The 27,568-nt window shown below is 40.5% G+C and overlaps 1 pseudogene; it reads right to left on the bottom strand.

Annotated features, from left to right (window-relative positions):
- LOC127671603 (zinc finger protein 431-like) overlaps positions 1-22,218 on the bottom strand; it is a 91,634-nt pseudogene extending 69,416 nt beyond the window's left edge.
- Positions 22,219-27,568: the final 5,350 nt, after the last annotated feature.

Genomic DNA, 27,568 nt, shown 5'->3' with positions numbered 1-27,568 from the left:
CCTGAGCAGGTATCACCCAGTTCTAATATCTCAAAATGTTGGGGTCTCCAAGATAACTTCAATATCACAGCTTCTTCTTTTAAATACAATGATCCACACATGCTCTTCTCCGCTCCTCCAAAGAGATTGGGTCACTTTTCCAGATCTGCCCTCTGTATCACTCTAAGTTCTGGTTGACTCCACTCTCCTGCTCCTTCTGTTCTTTCTGTTCATCCCATGGTACTTGCATCTTCAGGATGTTTGGTTCTTCTGCTACAACTAGTTTTGACCAATAACCTCCTTTATGCTTGCTCAATGGTGCCAAGCCTCAGCTGCTCTGCATGACAATTTCATGCATTTGAAACCAGTACCTCCTGTGTGATTCTTACACATGACCAATTCCAGCTGCACCACTTGGTCCAACCTTGGTAATCTCTGGAATGCACCTTCGCTTTCACTCAGAAAACTCTAACAAGAAGATTTTATGTCAGTGATGCCGATTTCTTCTCCATCAACCTCTATTTCTTGAACTAGAGCTATCCAGCATTAACTGTCTCACTAGTCCCTTTTATTCTTGCCTCTAAATACAGAGCCACATGGACAAAACTGCTGAGCTCTCATGCTTGATGTGGCTGAAATATGGCCCCTTCCATTACATTATCACACACTTTTATTTTCTCAAACACTTCATTGCCTAAGCTTGGCAGTCCTGGAACTTGATGAGTAGATTAACATTGAAATCAGAGATCTCCAGGGCTCCATTTCCTGAATGCTGTGGTTAAAAGCATGGAATACCATGCCTGGACCCAAGGTTTTCCTTTTAGATCTTAAATTGAAAATCCAGAATAGCAATCAAAATATATCCCTTGTCAGTTTGACACATACTTGTATCTTCATACATCCACATGAAAACAATTACCAAGTAATAATTCCTAACCTGATACAGTTCTTTTTTATAAAACTACAAATCCATAACTTTAGCTGGATGGAAACTTGCCTTAATGTAACCATTCCTTTAATGCCATTGATTATCCTTGATAACAGGATTTAGATTAATTCAACTACTGGTGATGCTTTGCTCTTTGAACCTTACCTTTTGTAGTTTTCCTTTCTACGTTCACTATGCTTGGTCAAAATTGTCACGTCAAATTCTATGTGGGGATTTTTGATACTTCCTTTGTTAATGCAATTAATGTAAACCTCTTTACCTTAACCTCTAGGAGACTCTCAAATGAGGAAAATAGCCAACATTCCGTGATAAATCATCTTAAGAACCATCTAGAGAGTTAATATAATCCTAAGCACTGATGACTATTATATTCCTAATCGAATAGGCTCTTTTTTTTATTCGATATAATTTATTTACATTTCAAATGATTTCCCCTTTTCTAGCCCCCCCACTCCCCGAAAGTCCCGTAAACCCCCTTCTCTTCCCCTGTCCTCCCACCCACCCCTTCCCACTTCCCCGTTCTGGTTTTGCTGAATACTGTTTCACTGAGTCTTTCCAGAACCAGGGGCCACTCCTCCTTTCTTCTTGTACCTCATTTGATGTGTGGATTATGTTTTGGGTATTCCAGTTTTCTAGGTTAATATCCACTTATTAGTGAGTGCATACCATGATTCACCTTTTGAGTCTGGGTTACCTCACTTAGTATGATATTCTCTAGCTCCATCCATTTGCCTAAGAATTTCATGAATTCATTGTTTCTAATGGCTGAATAGTACTCCATTGTGTAGATATACCACATTTTTTGCATCCACTCTTCTGTTGAAGGATACCTGGGTTCTTTCCAGCATCTGGCAATTACAAATAGGGCTGCTATGAACATAGTAGAACATGTATCCTTATTACATGGTGGGGAGTCTTCTGGGTATATGCCCAGGAGTGGTATAGCAGGATCTTCTGGAAGTAAGGTGCCCAGTTTTCGGAGGAACCGCCAGACTGATTTCCAGAGTGGTTGTACCAATTTGCAACCCCACCAGCAGTGGAGGAGTGTTCCTCTTTCTCCACACCCTCTCCAACACCTGCTGTCTCCTGAATTTTTAATCTTAGCCATTCTGACTGGTGTAAGATGAAATCTTAGGGTTGTTTTGATTTGCATTTCCCTAATGACTAATGAAGTTGAGCATTTTTTAAGATGTTTCTCCGCCATCCGAAGTTCTTCAGGTGAGAATTCTTTGTTTAACTCTGTACCCCATTTTTTAATAGGGTTGTTTGGTTTTCTGGAGTCTAACTTCTTGAGTTCTTTATATATATTGGATATTAGCCCTCTATCTGATGTAGGATTGGTGAAGATCTTTTCCCAATTTGTTGGTTGCTGATTTGTCCTCTTGATGGTGTCCTTTGCCTTACAGAAACTTTGTAATTTTATGAGGTCCCATTTGTCAATTCTTGCTCTTAGAGTATACGCTTATTGGTGTTCTGTTCAGAAACTTTCTCCCTGTACCGATGTCCTCAAGGGTCTTCCCCAATTTCTTTTCTATTAGCTTCAGAGTGTCTGGCTTTATGTGGAGGTCCTTGATCCATTTGAATTTGAGCTTAGTACAAGGAGACAAGGATGGATCAATTCGAATAGGCTCTTAACTCCAACTTAGTTCATGATTATATTAATTAGGTTTCTCTCCAATATGTGTTCTTTTATGTCTTTGGAGACTTCTCCCTTGTGAATAGTCTTTACCACATTGATTACTTCATAAGGTTTCTCTCCAGTATGTGTTCTTTTATGATACCGGAGACTACTGAGACATGAAAAGTTTTTGCCACACTGATTACATTCATAAGGTTTCTCACCAGTATGTGTTCTTTTATGGTATTGGAGATGACTGTGACCTGCAAATTGTGTCATTGATTACATTAATATGGTTTCTCTCTAGTATGTGTTCTTTTATGGTACTGGAGATTACTGGATTTAGCAAAGGCTTTACCACATTGATTACATTTGTAAGGTTTCTCTCCAGTGTGTGTTCTTTTATGGTTTTGTAGAGTACTGTGAAATGCAAAGGATTTACCACATTGATTACATTCATAAGGTTTCTCTCCAGTATGTGTTCTTTTATGATATTGGAGATTAGTGGGTGTTGCAAAGGCTTTACCACACTGATTGCATTCATAAGGTTTCTCTCCAGTGTGTGTTCTTTTATGGTATTGGAGACTACTATGACCTGCAAACACTTTTCCACATTGATTACATTCATAAGGTTTCTCTCCAGTATGTGTTCTTTGATGTCTTTTGAGATAACAGTGATACAAAAATGCTTTACCACATTGGTTATATTCATAAGGTTTGTCTTCAGTATGTGTTCTTTTATGGTATTGGAAAGTATTGTGCTGTGCAAAGGCTTTACCACATTGATTACACTCATAGGGTTTCTCTCCAATCTGTCTTCTTATGTGCCTGCAATGATAAATATCAAATGTATAATCTTTACCACATTCATTGTGTTGATCAATCATGTAATCTATATGAGTTATGTTTACAATTTGGACTAATGGTAAAGAAGCATCAGATCTTAACGTTTTATCACTTTGTATGTTCATGGTGTTCTCCCTCATCAGGAGTTGTTCAAGACACCTGTCATGGTTATTACATGGCTCATATTTATAACAAACTCTTTTTATAACAGATTTTTATATGACATACTTCAGCTTTCTGAAGAAAATTTGAACAACTCTGATTTTTATAACACTGACTGCATTTATAATTTTAACTGTGGTGTGAATTACAACACAATGGACTGTGAACCAGGACACACAGAAGTATTTTGAAATTCCTAACACCCATAATGCTTTTCTACACTTTGAGTTTGGGGATGTTCCCCATAAAACTAGAAAACCAATTAATCGCAAATGTTTATCATATTCCTAATGTCTATCAAAGGCAGAATACTACATATCTTCTCATTGTTTAAGAACAAAAAATTTCTGTTGCTTCTTTCAGTATCCCTATCCTCACATGTTTTTTATCCATTGGGAGACATGACATACCTAATTTAAAAAAAAAATTAGGGCAAATGAAACGTCTACACATTGCATTTAGACTGTTTGAATTTTTGTTCCTCATAACATGTACAATATAGATTAATGTTTCTCAACAACAACATTCTTGATTCTCCTAAAATGCCCTCTCACAAAACTTAACCATATTTCTACAGGAATATGAGTATCAACAATTATACTATGGACTATTTGCTTACTAGAATGTTTAGGATATAAATTTATCATTATTCAATGTGCAATATCTAAGTCCTATGAGACTATATAGATTGGCAGGTCCACAGCACAATTCTAATGTAGCTACTTATCAAATGGATACACAAATGAGATATCTGACTTGATGGAGATGATTTTGTAAGAATATTATAATCATAGCTACACTTAAAAGACTGTTATTTCACACTCTTGCTTTTCGTTGGAGATTCCAAAAGATATGAAAAAATCCACAGAGGCAAATTTGTATCAGATTCCACGTGAAAATTACCTTTCTTGTCTTCTACTACTTTGAAAATGTTCTTCAAGATGATGGCCTTCCCAGTTATATCCTAAAACACAGCACCAGAAATTGAGTGATAGACTATTAGAAATTAGGCAAAATTTAAGGTACTGCAAATTTTCACTGCACCATGAAAGTTACAGTAAAAATTTAGTGAAACTGAATTATTCAGCTCAATCTTCATTATTCAGAATTAAAATAATAGAAGATCATCAATAACCAAAAACTATTTGTTTCCTTTAGAAAAAAATAACAGTCTTACCTATAGTGTTGAGGTTCAGGTAGGTTTTCAACATCACATCTTTATAGAGATTCTTCTGGGAAGGATCCAGCAAATTCCATTCTTCCTCAGTGAAGTTCACATGCACATCATCAAAAGTCACTTCATCCTAAATATCCCATACATGTGTACAACACAAAGCATGATACTAACATCATTGTAAAGGAAATATATGCTTTTTCAAAAACATATTCATATAATTTTGGCACTTGCTCCACCTATATTATGACTCAGAATTTACGATCACTGTGTCATTTTAGAAGGAGCTTGAATTATAAGATTCACCCGTGTTGCTTTTGAATCCTTTGAATAGGATACAGCCTTGCCAGAGAAATGCCAAATGAGAGATAAATGGGAAACATCCACAATACTGCTCACACATCTGAAAAATTATGTGTACAATTGCTAACTAGAACAGTGATGGGCAAGCTGGGTGTATTTGCCCATGTCTGTAATCACAGAGGCACAGGCAGGTATATGTCATGAAGATGGATGCCAGCATAGCCTATGTAATGTGCTGTAGCAGACCAAATGTTATATATTAAGACCCCTAATCCCTACAAAAATCAACCAAGTAAACAAAAATGATAGAGAACTCACAGTTATTTACTAAAAGTTCCCACAAAGAATTAAACATTCACTTCACATCCATATTCATCTTATAGAAACATGAAGGGCAACAGTTTAAAATATAACATTAATAAAATTTTACTAAAAGGGAATGCATGCTTAAACAGATACAAATGAACAGATGAAAATATAGTAATATAAATGTTGATCATAAATAAGCAATGTAGGGCAGGAAAGAGAGATCAGCTGTGGAAATCTCTAGCTGGTCTTCCACAATGTGTTCATCAATTTCTCAGATAGACATGGGGACCAACAACTACTCATTACTTCAAGATCAAGAGTTCGGAGGCCATCTTTTGCCAACAGTAAAGAAGAGGAATATGATATTCATATTCATATACATAGGCAAAATACTATTTATTCAAACATTTCAGAACAATGACAAATCTGAGGAAGTATATCATACACGTGGAATCCAAGGCTCTGAAGCTTCAGGTAGTATTGATGTAATGAACACATATCAACTTGCGAAACAGAATATAACCTATATATTTGGCCAAATTTCAAAGTGAACCATGAGGATTAAAAGTTGCACAAAATCATATCCCTATTGTGCAAAACCATGTGATGTGGTTTATGTGGTTCCTATATACACTATCAGGACAGGAAGGATTTCACAGAGAGATTTTGTCTTGAAAGCCATAAACAAAGGAATAAAATTTAAAAAAAAAACATTAAACCACCAGGCTTGCAAATAGCTTAGCATTAAATGTAAATGGGGCTAAAGCATCTTATGTGATTTTTGGACAGAGTCCAAATATTGACTGTATGGGAGCATGAGAAGAAACCTGAAGGATCAGTTTCAACTACAGCACAGTAGAAACACAGAACAAAATCTGTCCCATCTAAAAGAAAAGCAGGGGCACACCTGGAGCAGAGAATGAGGGAATGCCCAATGAAAACTCACCCAACTGGAGAGCCACCTTATGGGCAATCCCCGTTCCAAGACATTATTATGGATACAATGTTATGCTCCCAGACAGGAGATTTTCATAAGTGATCAATGAGAGGCTTCACCCAGCAGCTGACTGAAATAGATGCAGAGAACCAGAGTGAAACATGGGATGGAAGTTCGAGACGCTTAAGGAAGAGTTGGGGAAGGATTGAAGGCCCTGAACATGGTCGGAACTCCGCAGGTAGTCTAGCAGACTCAATGAACCTTTAACCTTCAGGACATTGACAGATAAAGCCATCAATTGAATGGTAGACACAGGCTGGACTAAGGCCCCTGGCACATAAGTAGCAGAAATTCAGGTTAGTCTTCATGAGTATCCTCCAACAACTGGAACAGGCGCTGTCCCTAAAGCTGCTGCCTATCTTTGGTACCTGTTCCTTTAACTGTACTCCAATATCTGCCCTCAGTTGGAGAGTTTGCACTTACCCCAGAAGAAATATGAAGCCCCATGGTGTGGGGATACCCAGGGTACCAAATCAACCCCATTCTTACCCTGGATGCTATAGGCTCATGTTCATCCTGTGATGAAAATGCATTCAGTCTACAGTGATTCTAATAGTCTGCAGGAGTCCCTACATGGTTCAAATGTCTAAACTGTCTTATGACACTCAAGGCAATATCTTGAAAGTCAAATGTTTTAAAAATCAGAAAGCAAGTCATATCTTTCTGATATACAGTAATACAGAACACCCCTTCCATTAGACAGGAATGTACAATACCACATGCCAAGCCTGCCAGGACATAAATTAGGCATTCCATAGATCTACCACACTATTTGTTATCCTACATGCAATTTACACAGCTGTCCCTAACGCTGTACAAGCACCAGAGGCAGCTTAACCTCTCTCCTGACTATGTCTTCTAGTGGATTGCTAAGATCGTATCTTCCTGTCTGCCACTTCTCTTACCTTTCAACATTAGCAAGCATTCTCTCTTGAACGTACCCAGCAAACAGGTCAGTAAAAGGGGCAAAATGCAACCAACATTCAGTGAAAATACAGACAGCAAACACTAACCCAGGAATATAATTACCACCCAAACAAGACAAACCCAGAGACCAGTATCTAGAGCAATTGTCATCACAAACCCAGACACACCCATAGGGGTATAATGAGGATAAGCCAGGGAAATATGTCGCCAAGAATCCAAGGTGTCCTGTCACAGCAGGTCCTCAAAAAGTAAAACATGCAAGAAATGTGGTACAAAATAGGTTGTTTTGTAAAAAGGACAGGCATGAGAACCTGGGGAATGGATAGAGGTATACAAGAGGACCTGCAGACTGGAACACATATAGAGAGCAGAGAGAGTGGGATGAGAGTAGGTAAAGACTATAGAGGGGGCTTGTGTGGAGAACAGAAACAGGGAACAAATATAGAGAGCAGCTGAAGCTAGTTCTCCATGTATATAAAGCACACTTTACAAAAGCAGCAGTTGATGGAGTCAGGTAATGATTTAAGCTGGTGCTAAGTCCTTGAGAGCAGGTTATTGAAATTGCCTGCAAATTACCCACTACAGAGGCAAGATTCATATACCAAAGAGGAAAGGATAATAAATAGAATAAATGGACTTAATGGTCAAAAAACATTTGGAGTCTCAGTTTCCTGGCACTAAATAACCAGCAACACTGTAACATATCAAAAGCAAATACTACAATTGACTGTAATAGAAAACAAATATCAGCCCAAAGGACAAGGACGCCGTCTTAATGAAATCCTAAATGAATAAATTCTAAACTAAAACTTTGATTCCTATTAAGGTACAGGAAGCATCCAAAATACCAAATAGATTGGAAAAAAAAAGTCCCCTTGCCACACAATATTCAAATAACTATACATCTAAAGAAATAGGAATAGTGAAAAAACAAAAACAAAACAAAAAACATGTTAAAATAGACCTATTAGATTCATATCAGCACTCTCAGTGTGTAGTGTAAAACACAAAATGTTTTGGAAACATGCTGCAAAATAAAAAATTTTAAAAAAGCAGCCATGATATTTCTAAAAGCAAACCAATGGTCCAAATGATTTGGGAAGATTCAAGCATGAGAGGGAAGATATTCAGAGGTCAGTGCCTGATTTAGCAAGTAAGAAGCACCACTAGAAACCTCACACATAGTCACATCTAGCTGATGTTTCCCATCTAACCACTGATAGCAGCCTCCACTGCTCAGCCACCTGTTCCTCCCCATTGTGGGCAGATATCCTGGGCTTACCATGTCTCGATTTCAGAGCTTCCCTGAGGTCCCCTCACAGCACAGCACAACATGGAACAGCAGAGCTCAGAGTGAGGAAACAATGAACTATCCTGGCCTTCACAGCCACAGGGATCTTGAAGAAAGGTTCCTGGAAGATCCTGCCTCTGTCTTTGAATGGCAGGTCTGGCTGGAGTTCTGGATTGACCAGTAAGCCTTACAACTCCTTAAGGTTAAATTGTTCTTCTAGTCCAGGGCCAATTTTTTTCCAGATCGTAGGAGTGGTTTGTACTCCTTTAGCATTTGTGCTTGCCTTGAAAGAGCACTTTCACACCACACAGGCCTAGGGGAAAGTCCACTATTTCAGTTCAGTCTATTCAGTTGCCCGCTCCTCTCCTTGTAAGCAATAACCCTGCACTCACCCGGACCTAAATTCAGACCTAGCCTGCGCTTTCCTCACAACACTTGCCTTCCTCTTCCTGTAATCAAGATAAATAGCTTGCATAGCGTATTCCTCAGGTGCAGTGGAGGTATCAATCTGACCCACAAGAGGAAGGGTGCCCAGGCTATTAACTTTGAAGAGTGATTTTAGGAAACAAGAATTTTGTTTTCTGGCTTCGTGATGGGCTCAGGGAAATTGCAGCTCCCTTTCAACTGAAGATAATTCTTTGATTTTCATGTTTCCCTTGTCAGACATGCATTATTGGAAGAAGAGGACAACTATCTCTGGGACATTTTAATAATTCATTCTGCATACACAGAAAAATTCACTCTCTATGAGATATGTTGATTTAGAGAACCTGTGCTAACATAACTGTTGCTTTTTCTGCACCTTGCCATTGAAAAAAAGTGCTGACAATCCATAGAGATCCACAGTGTTTGTAATCTGTTTCCTGGTTTTCTCCCAAGGTTTTTTCATGCCTATCATCTGGTGGAAGGGAATTGCATGAAGCCACAAAGCAAAACATGTGTTTCCTAAAATCCCTTTTTAATGTTAACAGCCTGGGAATCCTTCCACTGATGGGCCAGCTTTATATCACCCATGCAAGTCAAGTAACAGGTTATCCACCTTGATTTCAGGAAGAAGGAGAAGTGCTGTGAGGAATTCTCAAGGAAGCTATGAAGACAGCTCATGATGAGTGCAGGATCACTGCCCACAAAGGCAAGGATACAACAGCTGACCAGCCTCAGTTGCAATGGTGTGTCCTCCTCCAGTGCTGGGTGGGAGTGCAGATGGATGAGGTTCTTGGAGGACAGGCACAAATGCTATGGGAGTGCAAACCTGACCTGAGATATATGAAAGGTCTGGCCCAGGATTGGAAGCACACTCTAACCTTGAGGAGGGGTAAGACTCACTGACCAATCAAGGACCCCAGACAGACCAGCCAGTCAGACTAAGAGGAGGGCACTTTCTGGTGCCTTGTTGACGTTTGTTTTGGCTTAGCAGGCTTGAATGGTTCTTTGTGCCCAGCTTTGAGTGCTGCTCTTGGGTGCTGTGTGGCAACCTCAGTAAGTTCTGTTTTGGGGACATGTTGAGCACAGGGTCTATGGCCATAATGAGGAGAATGTGGATGAGCAGTGGAGCTGTGGTGGTGGGTCCTCCCTGGTGCTGGATGGGAAGCATCAGTCAGATGTAGCCAGATATGGCCACCTGTGAGGTCCCTTGTGGTACTCCTCACTGCCTACATCAGGCTGTGACCTCTGCATAACTTCACCATCAAGACTGAATCTGCACAAAACAGTTGAGCCAGAGACTTGCTTATAATAATAATACAGGGAAGATGCTAAATGTAGAGAGCTCTATTTCCTCTTAAATCTACAATTTCTGCTCTTAGCATTCACCACCTATGTATAGGATCCATTTGTTGTTTATTTTTTGGAGCTATTAAAAAGCATCTCATGTGTTGGGTAGAGCTCCAATATGAAACTGAGATACAGAAGAGTAGAATTGAAGATGTAAAGGATTTACAAAGCTTAGGAAGTAGTGACAGTAAGTAGCATTTAGCTGATGGAGGACTGCCTTAAAAACACCCCACAGATGAATAGTGTGCTAAGCAGGGTGGTGAGATACTAGGATGCTGGTGTTCTCATGGTTGTTCACCAGGTTTGTTTAGAAATCTGTCTCCAAACCATAATGGGGACAACTGTGCTGTACAACCAGCCAATCTGAACATGCTCATAGCAAAAAACAGGTCTGTAACAAGCTGCTTACACTGTCATTACAGAGTCACAAACAACAATCAGGCCTGGTGTGCCTGACGCCCCCATTTTCTAATGGATGAAAGCATAGTTCTGCCACATGGGACAGACTACACTGGGTGACAGCCACTAGAGTTGGAAAATAGAATAATAAAATCAATCAATCAAAAAATAATGGAAGTAATAAAAATAATAAAATCAATCAATAAACAATAAAGATAATAAAAGTAATAAAATCAGTAAGATGAATAAAATCAACAAAAATAAATAATAAAAATAATAAAACAAAAATCAATAATTAATAATAAATTCAATCAGTAAATAAATAATAAAAATCATAAAATCAATCAATAAATAAATTATAAAAATAATAAAAGTGATAAAATCAATCAATATATACATAATAAAAAACAATAAAAGTGATAAAATCAATAAAATAATAAAAATAATGTACTTGTAGACAGGAGCCTAGCATGGCTGTCCTCTGAGAGGCAATACCAGCGACTGAGACAAATGCAGATACTCACAGCCAACCATCAGACTGAGGGCATGGATTCCTATGGAGAGTTATGGGAAAGATGGAAGGAGCTATAGGAGATGCCAATCCCTTAAGAAGTCAAACAGTGTCAAGTTACCCAGACCCTTTGGTGCTCAGAGAGACTGAGCTCTGTTACCCAGAGCCCTTGAGGATCAGTGTCATCACCTGAAGGGTTTATGTGGGCTGGTGAATGGCCCCAGGGACATATATATATATATATATATATATATATATATATATATATATATATATATATAAACAAATATATATATAAAATACATACAAAAATGACATTGCTCCATGGGTACTTAGGAGAGAGTGATGAGGGAGACATACAAAAAGGGTGGGATCAGGTAAGAGATGAGACAAGCGAGAAATACAGATTGTCAGGAAATATAAATATGTAGCCCTGGAGGATGGCAAATTCCCCAGTAGAGGGGGTAGCCTCTAGAAAGTTCCAGAAACCAAAGAATTGAGAGGTTCCCAGGGCCCAAGGGGAATAATGTCAGCTGCCCCCACCCGTGGGGATTTTTGACAGGGGACCCTAGAAGAGAAGGGCAAAGAAACAGAGACAGGAGACGTGAAGAAGGAGGTCAAGACAAATTAACTGCTCAAGACCACCCAAACTGTATTTTCTCAGGGAACTTATATAGGCAGGGGAAGAAGTGAGCAAGTGGGATTCTTCACATAGTCTGGGCATTCAGCCAAGGTGAATCTCTGGCAGCTGCAAGATGTTTTCTTCTTCTGGGAGAGCACAGTGACCACTCATTTTCTCCAAGGTATGTAGCTGAGGAGAAGTCAAAACCCAAGCCTATATTTAATAAGCTCTAAACCAAAAGTAAAGTCAATTTGGCTCCTGGCAGTTTGTCCAGTGAGTCTAGCTTTCCTTAGGTTAAAGTGTGCTTCCCCTCTATGGCGGGACCTTTTCCAGATCTCAGGAGTGGTTTGTACTCCATTAGCATTTTAAATAAGATTCCAAGTGGAACCTCACCCCACCCAGTCCTGGGGGAGGACTCAACATTCCAGCTGAGGCTGGTCAGCTGTCTGTTCCACCCCTCTGTGAACCAAAACCCTGCACTTAACATGACCAGACTTTATTCCTTGCCTGGGCATTCCTTAAATAACTTGTCTTCTTCCCATAATCATGGTGAATAGCTTGCAAAGCCCACTGCTCAAGGTGCATTGGAGGTATCAGTGTGACCCAGGAAAGAATGACCCAATACATGACCCTGGATATTAACTTTAAGGATGTATTTTTAATAAAAAGAGTTTTAGCCAGGCAGCGGTGGTGCGTGCCTGTAATCCTAGCACTTGTAATAAACTTCTGACTTCCAGGCTAGCCTGGTCTACAAAGTGAGTTCCAGGAAAGCCAAGGCTATAGAGAGAAAGCCTGTCGCAAAACAAACAAGTACATAAGCAAACCAGTTGTTTTGTTTATGGATAAATGCTTGAATCAGTAAAACTGAAGCTCCCTGAAACAGATGATAGGTATCAGACAACCTCAGATGAAAAGCCAGATACATAAGGGAATCACTGATGAGCACTGTTATTATCCAGCACATTTTCATCAGTGGCAAAGTAGAGAAAAAACTGTTGAATTAGTATAGATTTTCTAGATAAACCTATCGCAAATCATAGAGAAAATGAATCTTTCTCTGTATATAGAAAGGGTAGTTAATAGAATGTCCTGATAAAGGCTGTAAGCCAAGGGAAATAAAATAAATCAAGGACTGGTTAATTTCACATTGTAGGATCTTACAGGGAATACTTAAGAAATAATTACTTCCGATGTGAGTTTTAACATAGAAAAGTTAAACAAATCACCTTTGTTTTGTAAAATAAAGTAGTACAAATACAAAATATAAAAATGACCTTTCCATATGTAGTTTGAAAAAGCATCTATAGCCTAGATCAAATGTGGATCAGAAAATCTCTAAAGATCAAGAGTAAGAAAGGGTTTCTCAATTTAAAACTTATAATTAAGAAACACTGCCCCACAGTAACCAGGGTTAGGATAATTGTTAGGGGATTAGAGGGTTATGGTTAAGATAAGGACAAGGGTTGTTAGAGTTAAGATGCTTAGGGAATTAAGGTGTTAAGATAGCATTAGAGATTTAGGATAAGTACCAGGGTTAGGCTCCTGGTTAATGTTAAGGTAGCCACCATTATTCTTGATGGTCCCACTGAATCAATAGAATCCCTATTACACAAAGAAGAAATGTCAGGGTTAGGGTCAGTCTCAGGATTAGGTGAAAGAATTTGGTTGTTGTGCTATGTGAACTCAGCTTCTGTCTTTTCTCTCATTTGCCTTCCTAGTCCTCTTTTTCATAATATCAAAATCTTCTTTCCTGCCTCAATGAAAGTGGAAAGTGAGTTATTCACAAACCTAGAATTCCAGATGGGAAATATCTTTACATTATTATGGGGCCCAGTTCACATACAAGAGAAGAGTAAATATGACTCACACCATCAGTTTTCCTAAGCTCACAAACACACTGCCCCTAAATAAATTATTAAGTTTATTACATAATGGCAGTAAAATGTCCTTGTTATTAGTTAGTACTTGCTGATCTATTTATTACCTACTCTGAGGACAGGACACACTTCATCCTCTCCAGTCTCTGAAGAGCATCTTTAAAAGCATAAGCCTAGCCAGGTTGAGGCATGCATACACTGCCACCACCATACACACATCACTGGACCCTTGTAAACCAGGAGACTGCAGTGAGCTCCAGCCAACCTAAAAGACACAGTGAGGTCTAGGGCAGCCTTAGACTACACAAGATCCTGTATCAAAACACTCAAGTTAATACAGATCACACACTCCATGTACCCTACTCAAAGGATTCAGTTTGAGAACAAAGGTTGCAGCTGACATTTAGAAATTACAGCAAGTTATTTCAATGCAGCAACCTCTGGACATGGGGCTTAGACTCCTTTCTCAGTGGGAATATTAAATAACACTGGATGACCTTACGGATTTACAGTGATAGCTGCAAACACTTTAAAAAAAATATGGGCCAAAAGTTTTGCCACTGAGCTAATGGCTTGGCTGCTGAAGTTACCACACTTTTAAACCATGCTCTTATCCCTACTGCTTCAACTACACAGTAGGACAGCAAGAACAGGTTTTGCACTTAGCAGTTGCCATGTAATCTCAGGTCTCAGGTGGCTCTCACTGTTAGTCTATGTCCTCCCACATTTAAAAAGAACATGGGCTGCCAAGCAGTGGTGTTACACACCTTTAATCCCAGCACTTGGGGTACAGAGTCAAGCAGATCTCTTGTGAGTTCGAGGCCAGCCTGGTCTACAGAATAAGATCTGGGACAGCTAGGGCTAATGATGGAACCCTGTCTCAAACAAAACAAAACAAACAAACAAAAACTCTTGAAAAGCATGCAAAATGTCCCACCTATCTCAAACATGCTCCAAGGCCATCCCCTTACCCATCTATTGAGGACCCATTCAGATTATCTTCCCCCCCACAGCCTCATCTCACCCTGACAAGTCAACAGCACTTTAATTCCCAGCAAACTCACTCACTGCCTGTTGCCTTAAGACTGAGCCTCAGGTGTCACATTTCTGTATTTGATTGCAAGGTAAATCCCACTTCCAAATGTGTTTGTATTTTAAATAAAAAAAAATTAAGGTTTTAGTTTTTGAATCAAATTCTATTCATAGCATGTCTATTACGGAGGTCTTTAAGGGGAAAAAGAGTCAAAACTTATATTTCTTTGTCTTTTCTAGACATCTGGGACATTCACTCATTATTATTTTATGTTAGTTCTCAAAGTTAAGAGGAAAAGCTGGCCTATATCCCATAAGAAATTTAATTTAATTGTCTGTCAACTTTTAAAACACATTGCTGTTATTTTTCAAATATATTCATACATACTTGAATGAGGCTCAGCCTAAGCTTTCCATATAACCATTTTCTGGGCACTCAATAACTTATTAGATGCCAGGTTCCCTGCTTAACACATCAACTACACTGTCTCATTTCTTTAACAAATAAACTCTCATCATCTCTGCCACACCCACACCAGACATAAGCAGCCGCCATGACAGTTATCAAAGTACTGGTGCTGTACTAAATCCCTAGTGCCTAACACACATGTGTTGTCCAACTTAGCCCATGTTGCTGTCAGCACCATCGCCATCAGCAATGCTGTGTGAGCTGCACTGTGTGCCATTTGTGGTAGCAGAACAGGGAAAAGTATTATTTTTGTTGTTGTTGTTTTTTATTTTTTCGAGACAAGGTTTCTCGGTATTGCCCTGGCTATACTGGAACTACTCTGTTGACCAGGCTGGCCTGGAACTCAGAAATCTGCCTGCTTCTGCATCCCAAATGCTGGGATTAAAGGGTGCACCATCATCGACTGGCAGGAAAGCTATTATTAAGTGACATCAACTTGCACTCCTTTCTACAGGCAGATGGACATGATATTAAAAACCCAGATACTTAATCCTCAACATAACAGTAAATTAAATTTCCCCAAACATGATGATCAGCATTTCACAGAAAAAGTAAAATGATTTTCTCCAGAACTCTGAAGCCTGGTGGTGGTGGCACAAACTTTGGTTTCAGCACTCTGTAGGCAGAGACAGGCTGATCTCTTGTGAGTTCAAGGCCAGTCTGGTCTACAGTGCAAGTTCCAGAACTGCTGGGGCTACACAGAAAAAAATGCCTAGAAAATTCAAAATGATGATGATGATGATGATGATAAAGTGTTGATATATATTTTCACTGTTTTCAATTCCAGACTCATCAGATGGGCAATTTTGGTTTTGTTTTGTTTTTAAACGAAAGCAATGAAGCTGTTCAAGATCTGCTAAGATTCACCACCACATTCCCAATGGCAAAACTGTGTTTCCAAGTTGCTCCAAAAGCAATTAGGGGATGGAAAGGAAGAATACACAAAGACTTCAAGAATGGTAAACTGGTACAATAAGACAATAGAAAACAAACAAACAAACAAACAAAACAGGTAAGTGGATCAGGACTAGCATGTCCCCCCAACACACATACACACACACACACACACACACACAGGTTTGCAAGACCCAGCTTCATTGCAAAATCTCTTCAGTCCTGAATCTTCAACTGCCCCTGTGTCTTCACCTCTCCACTGATCTTTCCTGGCCTCTCATACTGGCAAGGCTCAACTGCTACTCATTTTCATTACCCCTTGTCTTAGTCAAGGTTTCTATCACTGCACAAACATCTTGACCATGAAGCAAGTTGGGGAGGAAAGGGTTTATTCAACTTACACTTCCATACAGCTGTTTATCACTAAAGGAAGTCAGGACTGGAACTCAAGCAGGTCAGGAAGCAGGAGCTGATGCAGAGGCCATGGAGAGATGTTCCTTACGGGCTTGCTTCCCCTAGCTTGCTCAGTCTGCTCTCTTATAGAACCTAGGATTACCAGTCCATGGATGGCACCACCCACAAGGGGCCCTCCAATCTTGGTCACTAATTGAGACAATGCCCCACAGCTGTATATCATGGAGGCACTTCCTCAAATGAAGCTCCTTTCTCTGTGATAAATCCAGCTTGTGTCTAGTCGATGCACAAAACCAGACAGGACAATTGGTCCCTTGTCAGCTTGACACACAAACACATCACTATTAAGCCTCAACCCTAATTTTCTTACTCATCCCCAAGATATAAATAACTTTAAAAGTCCTACAGTCTTTTATGTTAAAAATTCAATCCCTTTAAAAATTCCAATATCTTTTAAAATTTAAATACTTTTAAAAATTCAAAGTTTCTTAACTGTGGGCTCCACTAAAATAATTTCTTCCTTCAAGAGTGAAAAATATCAGGGCACAGCCACAATCAAAAGCAAAACTCAAACTTTAATGCTTCAATGTCTGGAATCCAACTCAAGAACTTCCAGGCTCCTCTGAGGGCTGGGGTCATTTCTCCCACTCTGCCCTTTGCAGCACACAACTTTTCTTCTAGGGTCCAGCTGCCTGTACTACACTGCTGCTGCTGGTCTTGGTGGTCATCTCATGGCACTGGCATCTCCAAAACACTGCTGTTTTCTGCCATAACTAGGTTTCACATATAGCCTCTCATAGGCACTTTTCATGGTGCCAAGCCTCAGCTCCTATGCATGACCCCCCCTTAAGTCCTGGGCCATCAATTGCAACTGAGATTGCACCTTCACCAAAGGGCTTACATGGCTGGCCTCTCACAGTGCTGTGCTTCAGCTGTTCTTGTTGACATCTTCACACCTTCAAAACCAGTACTGTCTGTGTTACACATATGCACATTATCAATTCCAACCACAGCACAAAGTACAACTGTGGTTATCTCTGGAACACAGCCTCTGTACTCTCAGAAAACACTTCCCAGAAGATTTCAGCTCAGTGGTGCTGGGCTCTTCTTAATCACTGCTAATTTCTTAGCTCCAGCAAAGAAGCCATCAATAGTCCCAGTAATGCAAAAGGTTTTGCTTTAATAGTTCTAGTATCTTGTTAATCTCAGCTGATTCTTCAGCCCCAGCTAACCAAAATCACAGAATTCTCACAATCAAAACAGCAACAGCCCTGAAAAGAATCTTAAATTTTCCTTCTGAAATTTCATGAGCCAGGCCATCATTTCTTAACTGTTCTCAACATATTATCATACAAGCTCCTATAGAAAATCCCACAGAGCTCTTAACAACCAATGGCTCTTCTAACCCAAAGTTCCAAAATCTTTGCACATTCCTCCCCAAAACAATGGCCCAGGTTGTCATAGGGATACCCCACTATGCTGGTACAAATTTCTCTTAGTCAGGGTTTCTATTCCTGCACAAACATCATGGCGAAGAAGCAAGTTGGGGAGCAAAGGGTTTATTGAGCTTATACTTCTATACAGCTGTTCATTACTAAGGGAGGTCAGGATTGGAACTCAAGCAGGTCAAGAATCAGGAGCTGATGCAGAGGCCATGGAGGGATGTTTCTTACTGGCTTGCTTCCCCTGGCTTGCTCAGCCTGCACTCTTATGTAACCTAAGATTACCAGTCCAGCGATGGCACCACCCAAAATGGGCCCTCTCCCCATGATCACTAATTGAGAAAATGCCCCACAGTTGGCTCTCATGGAGGCACTTCCCCAACTGAAGCACCTTTCTCTGTGATAACTCCAGTCTGAGTCAAGTTGACACACAAACCAGCCAGTACACTCTTTCACTCATTTGGCTGCCTTGTCTAAATTCAGTAAGAGAGCTATGCCTAACTATGCAGAGAGTTGAAATTATAGGTGTTTGATATGCCAGTGGTGCCCATGCTTCTTGAAGAGATAAAGGAGTTAGGGAGACAGACTGTGTAAGGTGGAAAAGAGAGATGGGAGAAAGTGGAATTCAAATTAAATAAATAAATAAATAAGTGGGGAAGTGACAAACAAATACATATAAATAGAATGAAAATTTAGAAATCAGCCCATTATTTTTAAAATTTACCCCACTCTATATTCAGGTATAAGACAAGGAAAAAGGATTTTCGGCAAAATATCACACAAATGACCTCTCACTAAAATTTACAGTTTCTGTATTCCTCTGATATGCTATGTTCTCAATTTTCTCTGGCTGCATACTGTTAAGACTTCCATCTTCCAGGTCCTATGAGAAAAAATGATTAAATACCATCTACAGATTTCTATGACTTTCACCATCTCAATTTCTGATATATTCCATATTCTTTCAAAAGAGAACATAAATTCTGTCCAGCAGCAAAATCATATATTGATACCATTTGTTGTTGCTGTTCTAACTTCCTATTCTGCTTCTGTGATGGAATCCTCTGGGCAAAAGGATCTCAGGTAATAAATAGTTGTTGTGAATGCTTCTGTCAGACTACAGTTCACCACTTTGGAAGGTTAGAGTAGAAACTGAAAGGACAAACTGAAGGTAAAAGCATGGACAAACATTGTCTCCTGGCTTGCTGTCCTGCTTGGTCAGTGTCCCATGCTCAGGTAGCTCTTTCATGCATCCCAGACCCACTTGTTTATGAATATTGTCATCCTCAGTGGAAGAGCCTTCCCACATCAATCATCAACACTATCTCACACAGATAGAGCAACCAGCAATTATGACAAAGCACACCTTCAACTGAGGCCCGTTCAGATGACTGTAGCTCTGGAATATTGAAATTTTGGCAGCTTCACCTCTCTCCTGACACCATCTCCATGTGGATTGCTAAGACTATGTCTTCCTGCCAACCTCCTATCCTAGCTTTCAACATTAGCCAGCATTCCCTCTTGAACATACCCAACAAACAGATCAGTAAAAGGGGCAACACTCAGTCAACACTATCTGATAATCTAGACAGCAAACTATTAACCCAGGAATAACTTCCCATCCAAACTAGACAAACTGAGAAACCTTACCTAACCTAAAATAACCACACATGCAGATGCCTAGACACCAGAACAGAAAAATAAGGTATTCCAGCCAGGAAAATAACTCAACATCCTCCGATTTTTAATACTCTGCATCGTCTCATACAACTTCTTTTGCATCAGTTAGTTTAGTTTAGTTTAGTTTCTCAAGACATATTAGAGAAGGAGGAGGAGAAAGAGAAGGAGAATGGAGATGAGGAGGAGGAGAAGGAGGAAGAGAAGAAGAAGAAGAAGAAGAAGAAGAAGAAGAAGAAGAAGAAGAAGAAGAAGAAGAAGAAGAAGAAGAAGAAGAAGATCAATAAACATAAAGATCTAGAAAATATTTCCACTGAAATCATAAATAATAACTTTCCAAACTAAAGAAGATGACTGTTAATGTATAAGAAGCATCAAAAATACCAAACAGATTGGGGAAATGTCTCTTTGCCACATAAAAATCAACATACTAAACATATAATTTAAAGAAATATAAAAAATACAGCCGAAAACAATAACAAACTAAACAAAATAAAAACTAGTAATGTATGAAATCAGAACTATTAGATTCATATCCTTTTTCTTTTTTAAAGGATTTTATTCATTACTTAAACAAAGTCCTCCCTACATGCATTCCTGCAGGCCAGAAGAGGGCAGCAGATTCCATTGTATACAGTTATGAGCCACCATGTGGTTGCTAACAATTGAACTCATGGACTGTGTAAGAATACCCAGAGCTCTTAATCTCTGAGCCATCTCTCCAGGCCTGAACCTGCCTTCTTAATGTATATTATAAAAGGAAAAAAAAAATAGTTTGGACACAGGTGCTGCATAGTCACAGAAACCACCCATGCTGCTACAAGAAAGCAACTGGTCCAGATGTTTTGGACAGAATTACAATCAGCCATGATACTGAATTTATTCACAAGTCATATCCTGAACTATCAAGTAAGAAGCACCACTAGAAACCTCACAGGTCACGTCTGGCTGATGCTTTCTATTCAACCCCATAGCAGACCCACCACCCCAGGTCCCACTGCTAAACCACCTGTTCCTTCCAATTGTGGGCAGATATCCTGTGCTCACCATGTCTCAAGTTCAGAGATTCCCTGAGGTTCCCTCACAGCAACTAACAGCAGAGCTCAGAGCTGGATGCAGAGAACCATTCAAGCTGCACAGCTACAGGGAACACCTCAGAAGGAGAAGGAGAGGGTGAGGGTGAGCATGAAAATCAATCAGCATAAACGTCTAGAAAACATTTCCAATAAAATCATAAATGAAAAATTTCCTAAACTAAAGAAGGTGCCTGTTAATGTAAAAGAAGCATCCAAAATACCAAACAGATTGGAGAAAAGTCCTTTGCCGCACAAGCAAAACACTAAACATCTAAAGTAAAACAATACAAAAACCTGCAACAGAAATAATTAACAAAACCAAAGGGGGAAATAAAAAACAAGTTAGCCTGGGACTTAGCCTTGCCCATCCCACAGCCCTTGACCCCAGACAGCTGCAACTTGATCATTTATGCTCCTTGGGAAAGCGCCAGCCCAGACCTCTGTAAACTCTACCAGGTCTTTGTCATTTCACAGCCCGGCCTGTCTCATTAAGGAACCGGATTCAGTTTATCAGCCTGTGAATTCCCTACCTGTCTCACCAGCTCACACACAGAAGCAAGGGCGCACAGCCCAGTGATCCAGGGCGGCCAGGCTTGTCTTCTGTTCCCACAGGAGGGTCGTGCCAGGAGGCCACTGTCCCTGTCTGAAGGAGCACAGAGAGTTTGCACTCTGCCCCGCTGCAAATTTTCCAGAGCGGGAAGCCCGTGCCTTGCCCGGCCACTGTCCCTGCCCAGAGCACAGAGAGGGTTTGCATTCTGCCCCACTGTAAACTTTCCAGAGCGGGAAGCCTGTGCCTTTCCCGGCCACTGTCCCGGCCCAGAGCACAGACAGAGTTTGCACTCCTTCCACCTGCAAAATTTCCAAAGCAGAGTGGGAAGCCCGCGCCTTGCCTGGCCTCTCCAAACTCAGAGACGAAAGGAGGATAGCACGGAGTGATTCCAGAGCTCACAGACACCCGCAGCATGGAGCACTATCTTCATCCAAATGCACATGCGAATGCGGTCCCATTCCACAATTCCAGGCCAGGCTGCTCAGAGCCCGGGAAGCTTAGCAATCCCAGCAATCGCTAAATGCGTACGCTCACCTCCTTCCCGCCTCTGCCAGACCTCCAACCAACACGCACATTCAAACTCCCCAGCCCACTTTCATTCATAAAATAAAAGAGAGGAAATGACAACATTCCAGGAGGCTGGATGCAGGGCGGGCACTGTGGTGACGTCAGGGGTGGTGCCAGCGGTCCCCGGGTGATGGACAGGGACGCCAACATAGCGCCTGCCAGGGGCTGAGATGCATGGTCACAGGGCGGGGGCGGGGCTCGGGGGACGTCAGGGGGCGCGGCCAGAGGTTGCTGGGTGACAGTCAGGGAATCCAACTTGACTCCAGCCCTGGGCTGAAATAGATGGGCGAGGGGCGGGATCAGGGTGACATCAGGGGCAGGGGCAGCAATCTCTGACTGACAGTAATGCCAATGTGACATTTTCACTGAATTTGAAGAAATATATAAATATGTGTATTAAAATTGAGGAATTTGATGTACAATAATACACATGAAAGTGTACAAATAGATAATACATCAAAACTAACTGAGAAACCATATAAAAAATTCTAATCAAATTGATGGCTTTCATGGAAAATACTTCTAATAAAATTGAAGAAATATACAGAAAATTTATGTAAAATTAAGATTTGGCATTGAAAATAAATACACATAAAAAGTTGACAAAGAAAACTAAATGTATAGGCAAACTCAATTTTAGGAAAAAATTGAAAAATAAAGTGTTAAAATTGAAGAATCTGTTGGAAAATAATAATGGTAAAAGATAAATCATCTTTACTAAATCAAGCACTTACAAACATTTTCTTATTAAATTGATGATTTTCATGGAAAATATTTCTGATAAAATTGAAGCAATATGTAGAAAAGTAGTGTTAATTGAAGATTTTTCATGAGAAATTATTCAGATAATATTGTGTACATAAAAACATCTATAAATAATTGAAAAATTAAATAGAAATATTTTCTGATAAAATTAAAGTTTCTCTTAACTAATATTCAAATAATATTGAAGAAATATATATAGATATGTGTTAAAATTGAAGAATTAGTTGGAAAATAATAATAGTAAAATAGTAAACATAGAAAATATACCTAGAACATTGTCCAAGAACCTAGAAACAATTTTGATAAAATAGAAGATTTTGATGGAAAATATTTCTAATAGAATATAAGTAATAAACAGGAAATATATTATAAATTAAGATATCAGAAAAGATAATACAGATAAAATATTAGACATATAAAATATTTCTAAACTAATTGAAAAAGGTAGTAGAAACATTTACTGAAAATATTTGTGAAAAAATTAAGTAGAACTTGAAATAGTGAAGGTTTTAATTGAAAAATAATACAGATAAATGGTAGACATTGAAGGGAGCTAGGATCTCTCAGAATTCTTAGTTGAGGCAGCAGGCAGACTTAGAGCCCGGGCATTCCAGACAAGCTTGAAGGAAGATTGTGATTGAGTCATTCCACAAACAGACCGGTCATAAAAAGATAAGGGGCATGCCTGGGAAAACTCCTATGGGTCATACACCATCTGGACTGGAGTCTCCTGTCTTCTGTCCCTTGGATGCAATTTACTAATGTCGAAGTAACCTTCTTGCTAACAAAATAAATCACCCTCTTACATTGCTGATGGCCCAAGCTGTATGTATGCCAAAAAGCCCCTTCTGTGCGCCAGAATCCCCCGTCAATGTTTGGATCAGCAAATCATGTGTAACAACACTCAAACCCCTTGACTTTTCCTATATAAACCCCTAACTTTTGAGCCTCAGGGTCGACTCCTCTGTCTCCTGTGTGAGATACCTGTCGGCCCGGAGCTCTGAGCTCTGATAATAGATAATAAACTGCCTTGTGTGTTTCCATCAGGTTGGTCTCTCATGTTTCCTTGGATGTACACTATCCCGAGAAGGGAGTGGGAGACTCCCCAAAAAGGAGGTCCTACATTTGGTGGCCCGTATGGGTATATAGGTGGCACCCAGGAACCTCGAAGACCCCCTTGGAGGTATGCTTGTGTGTGTGTGTGTGTATATGTGTGTGTGTGTGTGTGTGTGTGTGTGTGTGTGTGTGTGTGTGCTGGCAATCTTTTTGTTCTAAATGTCCTGAGTGTCTGAGTCCGGCACCTCTGTGTATGTGTTTTGGTTTCAGTTTGTTAACAGATAGGAGTGGAAGCAGAATTCCACTCCACAGTTTGTTTGCAGCTACCGCTGTGGACCATAAGGACCCAGCTGCTGCAGAGGGAGACATCCTAGAGTCCCGGAGGTTGCAACCTTGGAGGACGCTCCAAGGGTGAGGAACAGTCAGGGGGACCTGACTGTGGTTTTCAGGAATGAAGGAGACAGAGTGCTTCTTCTACCGAGAAGGGAAAGGAAACAGAATCCCACCCCGTCAGAAGTTGTGATTGGCATTTGTTTAAGTCCAGGCATGGACGAGTGTGCTTGGACGTGCTAGTGTTTATTGTTTGTGTTTTGTTCTTGTACCTTTTGTTTTTTGTTTTTGTCATGGGGCAGACAGTGCTAACCCCTTTGTCTTTGACTAAGGACCATTGGATGGAAATTAGGGCAAGAGGACGGAATTTATCAGTAGAAATTAAGAAAAAACAGTGGCAGACCCTTTGTGCCTCAGAATGGCCTGCTTTTTGGGTAGGATGGCGGCCCATAGGAATTTTGGTTTGCCTACCATTAGGGCCATGAAGGCCGTTGTTTTTCACGAAGGACCGGGATCACATCCAGACCAACAGCCGTACATCACGGTATGGGAGGACTTGGCACGATCCTCACCTCAGGGGGCCCAGCCATTCCTCCCACCCCGTCGTTCCGGCTCGAGGATCCTGGCTGCCAGAGGAGATGCTGCAGATCAGAAAATGAAACTGAAGCCTAAGGAGGGGGGCAAGTGCAGCACTCCACTAGCACCTGTTCCTAAGATCTACCCTGAAATAGAAGAACCCGCTGAGTGGCCTGCTACCCCACCCCCACTTTACCTTGCAGCCCCACTACCAGAACTTCAAACCTCAGCTCCGCTGGCCCCCCTTCTAGCTCCAGTCCCTGGGGCTGGAGGAATGGGTCCCGCTGGAGGGACAAGGAGTCGACGGGAGCCACCTCTGAGGGAGTGGCTGACTCCACTGTAGTGTCCCTGGGTGTGGCGCTTCCCCTCCAAATCCAGATGACCAGGCTGGTTTACAACTTTTACAGTACTGGACTTTCTCTTCCTCTGATTTTTATAACTGGAAAGTTAATCCCCTTCCCTTTTCAGAAAACCCTGCAGGGCTTACAGGTCTAATAGAGTCCTTGATGTTTTCGCATCAGCCTACCTGGGACAACTGCCAACAACTTTAACAATCCTTGTTCACCACCGAGGAGAAAGAAAGAATTCTCCTCGAAGCTCAGAAGAATGCCCAGGACAATGCCGGATGTCCTGTCCAGACTCCAGCTGGGATAGATGAAGGATTCCCCTCGATGCGTCCTCAATGGGACTATAACATGGCACAAGGTAGAGAACAGCCGTCCAATTACCTTCGGGCTCTAGAGGCAGGTCTCAGGGGTGCCACACAAAGGCCCACAAATCTGGCTAAAGTAAGAGAGGTCATGGAGGCGCTGACTGAACCCCCTTCAGTCTTTCTGGAGAGGCTCATGGAGGCTTATAGAAGGTATACCCCTTTTGACCCCATGTCTGTAGGGCAGCGGGCCTCTGTGATTATTGCCTTTATTCAGCAGTCAGCTCCTGAAATTAGAAAGAAATTTCAGTGGATTGAGGGTTTGCAAGATTGTACTATAAGGGATGTGGTTAGAGAGGCTGAGAAAGTGAGCCACAAGAGGGAGACAGAGGAAGAGAAACAAGAAAGAGAAAAGAGGGAGAGGAGAAAAGACAAAGCAAGAAAAGACTTTGACTAGAATACTGGCCTCAGTAGTAGACAGAGATAAAGAGACAGGATTTGGCAGTCAGAGGACCTGGGAGACGGAAAATGGCAGGGGCCAAGGAGACCCAGAAGAGATAAACTGCACTTGGAAAAAGATCAATGTTCACACTATAAAGTCAAAGGGCACTGGGCTCAACCTTTTACTCTAAGGTAGTGTCTGTCTTGGTCACTGAGGTGTGTTTCCAGTATGCAGTAAAATGCTGGGTCTTGTTTACATATCCAGTCCATTAGTCTGTCTTTTTATAGGCCATTGATATTAATAGATATTAAGGAATAGTGATTGCTGCTTCCTGTTATTTTTATGCTTGCATGGTTATCTTATTTTGTGCTTTTTGAAAGACTACTTTATTGCTTTTTCTAGGGTGAAGTTTCCCTCCTTAGGTTGGCATTTTCCATTTATTATACATTTTAGGGCTGAATTTGTGGAAGTATATTGTGTACATTTGTTTTTGTCATGGAATATGCTGTTTCTCCATTTATGTTAATGTTGAGTTTTGCTGGGTATTGTAGCCTGGGCTGGCATTTGTGGTCTCTTAGGGTCTATATGACACCTGCCCAGGATCTTCTGGCTTTCATATTTTCTGATATGAAGTCTGGTGAAATTCTGATAGACCTGTATTTATATGTTACTTGACCATTTTCCCTTACTGCTTTAAATATTCTTTCTTTGAATTGTTCATTTGGTGCATAGATTATGTGAGAGTAGAAATTTCTTTTCTAGTCCAGTCTATTTAGAATTCTTTATAGGTATATTCATGGGCATCTCTTTCTTAAGGTTAGGGAAGATTTCCTCTGTAATTTTGTTGAAGATATTTACTGGCCCTTTAGGTTGGGAATTTTTGCTCTCTTCTCTATCTATTACCTTAGATTTAGCCTTCTTATTTTGTCCTGGATATTTTTGGTTAAGAAATGTTTGCATTTGCATTTCTTTGACTTTTCTGTCAGTATTTTCTACGGCATCTCCTACACCTGAGATTCTTTCTTCTCTTTCTTACATTTTATTGATGTTTACATCTACGACTCCCGATCTCTTTCCTAGGTATTCTATCTCCAGGGTTGTCTCGCTTTATGAATTCTTTATTGTATCTATTTCCATTTTTAGATCCTGGATGGTTTTGTTCAAATTCTTCCTTTTTATTTGCCTTTTTTTTGAAAACTATTAAGGGATTTTTGTGTGCTCTCATTAAGGGATACTGGATGTTTTCCTGTGTTCTGTATTTCTTTAAGAGAGTTATTTATACTCTACTTAAAGTCCTCTATCGTCATCATGAAATATGATTTTAAATCAGAGACTTCCTTTTCTTGTGTGTTGGGATATCCAGGGCTTGCTCTGGTGGGAGAACTAGATGTTGATGATACCAATTTGCCATGGGTTCTGTTGCTTATAATCTTGCCCTTGTGTCCTGCTCTCTGGTTATCTCTGATGTTAGCTGACCTGTCTCTGATTGAGGCTTGTCTCTCCTGCGAGTTTGTGTGTCAGTACTCCTGAGAGAACAGTTCTCTCCAGGAGGAATTTTTGTATGGAAATAATTGGCACATAAGCAGCTACCTCCAAGGTGCATACAGAATCCAGAAGGATCCTGCCCCCAGCTGTCCCTTGGTTTCTGGGTTCTGATGGCTCTGCGTGGATCTCTCATGGTCCGGGGATTTGAGCAGAAGTGGAGCTTCAGGTGTGATGGAATTTCTGGGAGATCAACTCTCTCCACACAGAATTTGGATATGGAGCACTGTGGCAGAGGATCAGCTCTGGGTGCAGGCAGAGAATAAAAGGATCATGTCCCAGGCTGCTGCTCAGTTCTTTCGAACTGAGTGCTCTGTCAGGGTCCCTTTGAGCAGAAGTGATAGTCTTAC

The sequence above is a fragment of the Apodemus sylvaticus genome, chromosome 21, assembly GCF_947179515.1.
Source record: "Apodemus sylvaticus chromosome 21, mApoSyl1.1, whole genome shotgun sequence".
Lineage (NCBI taxonomy): Eukaryota > Metazoa > Chordata > Mammalia > Rodentia > Muridae > Apodemus > Apodemus sylvaticus.
The sequence above is the reverse complement of the archived record's forward strand: the minus strand, read 5'-3'. Positions and strand labels throughout refer to the sequence as shown.